The following is a 2,864-nucleotide window of genomic DNA, read 5'->3' as shown; positions in this document are numbered from 1 at the left end:
TCGCTGTATCGACCTAAAAGGAGAGTATGTTGAAAAATAAAACCGACTTTGGCCAAAAAAACGTCTCCGTGTTACATTTTTCAGGGACTTATCAGACTGCCTAGTAGGTTAGTCAAAACCTACTATATAAGATTCAAACCACCAAAGCCGGGATGTACAAACTAAGTCGTGACCGTCTCCATTGAAATTGATGCCTGTCGTTCGAACAAATTTCCACTAGATTTTCTGCGAAAGTTTAAAGGTATCTTGGATATCTAATCTTGCAGTGGCTAGTGTCATACATGAAAGATAAATTAAATAATAAAAACAGAAATTTTTTTTTCGCCATGAGTAGGGATGTAAATTTGCATGAAACTTTAGCTTGATGAAAAGTTTCATGAAACATTGGGAGTTTCGTGAAACATTGCAATGTTTCAAATATAGCGGCGGGAACATTCAAACTGATAAGATGAGAGCCTACTAGGTATTTTCACTTCAATAAACAGCTAACTTCACTTCGAAGATTGCTGAGGGGAAAATAAGGGACCAAATGTATGGGATTCAGTTCATTTTTTCCCCTTTTTGCTAACATCTTCGTAAAAGGTAATTTTTTCTATATAAGTGTAGTTAAAAAATAGTTTTTATTTTTTAATTACTATTTAATGAAATAATAAAATAATAATAATGATGATTAATTACAAATATATTACAGAAATAAAGTTTTGATCCATTTTTCCCCCTAAGCTTTTAAGAAAGTGAAGTTAGCTGATGGTTGAAGTGAAAATGCCTTATTGAGGCTTTCATATTCCAACTTTTTCCTGCCGGCTGATTTGATTTATTTTTCCGGTTTGTACTGTGCACCAATGATGCCAATGTTGGCACCCTGAGCTACTGCGCTTGCGTTAGGGCTGACCACTCATTGGCCGCACTTGGCGCACGATTCAAAAGTACACTAAAAAACAATTCTTGTAACTTAAGTAAATAATTATTAAAATGTCCACAAGGATATATACAAGTATTGTAACTTTGATTTCAGGCAAAAAAATACAACACATATATTATATTAATAACAATTTATCTTCAGTGAATTCCAAAGACCAAATTATATTTTACAAAACATTAAATTTAAAAAGAAATTTCTTGGAAAAGTGATTGAAAATAATTCTTTATAATTTTTTAATATTTTGTATGTATTTTTTGGGAATTCATATAATTATATAACCTATAAATACATAAATTATCATGACTGTATTGTAGTTGTGCTTTCTTTTTTTATTTTTCATTTCAAGCGTCGTTTTGTCACGTCTTAATTGAAAAGAACAATCTGAAATTTTGTTTTAGAATTATTCAAATATTATCACTATTATATTCTGCAATTAGCTTCTATATATCAAGCTGCTGAAATATCATATGGTATTTAAAAAAATGTATCTATTAACAAATATTTTGAGAAATATTATTCAGTCTTTCGAATTCAATGAAAATAAACTGTTATTCATCAAATATATATGTTATAAATTTTTTTCTTGTCTGAAATCAAAAGTTGCACAATTTGTATACATTCGTGTGTATATTTCAATAATTATTTATTTAAATTACAAGAATTGTTTTTCAATGTAATTTTGAATCGCGCTTCAAAGGGTAGACAACCAGCGCTCAGCACTAACTTATAACTTACACATTTATACAGAAAAATTACTTTCTACGAAGATATTAGAAAAATAGAGCAAAAATTAACCGATTCCCATGCATTTGGTCAATTGTTATTCCCTCAGTATTCAACGAAGTGAAGTGAGCTAGTGATTGGAGTGAAAATACCTTATTGTATATGTAGACGGTCATGACTTTTTCTATACATCCCGGCTTTAGTTTAAATGTCGACGGGCATGACTAACCTAACTTTTGGAAGTTGCATTAGGAAGTTATAATTTTATTCTAAGTGACTGGTACGCCCTATTAAATGAAATAAATTTGGAAATTAGGTAAATATTGCTTCAATTGGTTTCCTTATTAACAATTATCTAGGCTACGTTCAGAGGAATACATTTGAGACTTAAAAACACTCTCAAATGATCATTGGGAGCCCAATGAAATTTCAGCTACAACAAATTTAACACCAGGGTTTTCTGTGATCTTACGCGCTAAATTAAAACTTTAAAACTATTTAATAAACCATTGAAAATTTTGTACATCATTTGTGTCAATTTTTTAGCTGTAAATTAGAATTTTTAAACAAAAATGATCATAAAAATTCCCGTTTATCAACAGCTCTATGTTATATCAACCCTGGACTGGTAAACTGAGCTGGCTCATCCTCTAATGGTAAACCGGGGTTCCGCTACACCCCAAATTTGTATCGTGGCACAATGATTTCTATGTGCAGTAAAACAACTTTAATATAGCACATTTTCTTCGTTTTTAGTGTAGAAAACAATGATAATAATAATATTCTCTTAATTTTTCAAAAAATATTGAATAATTTGGTAACTATAAAAAAACCTGAAAATTCCGCAAAATTGACTTTTTTTTAAATAACGTAGTTTTTCAACAAATTTACCAATTTCAAAATATAAAACGGGATTTTAAAGAAAAATAATCGCTCGCTAAAAATCCTAATTATTTGAACATCCGAAGAAGAGGAAATTCAAGAAATCTGACAAAGGGTAAAAATCTTATAAGTACTAGTAACATTGATTATTAAAAATTCAGATTTATTCTAAATAATGAAAAATTGTTATAAATATTCAAAAATAAGCAAATAATAATGATAAAAACACGTATGTTTAATCTACAGAGGAGAAATTAAAGCACATGACTGCAGTCAGGCTGCGCAATTGGTAGCGAGAAGCCATTTTCTGAATAAAATTTGATCCTTATTATTTATT

This window comes from Belonocnema kinseyi, chromosome 7 (assembly GCF_010883055.1).
Source record: "Belonocnema kinseyi isolate 2016_QV_RU_SX_M_011 chromosome 7, B_treatae_v1, whole genome shotgun sequence".
Lineage (NCBI taxonomy): Eukaryota > Metazoa > Arthropoda > Insecta > Hymenoptera > Cynipidae > Belonocnema > Belonocnema kinseyi.
Note: the sequence above shows the minus strand (reverse complement) of the source record.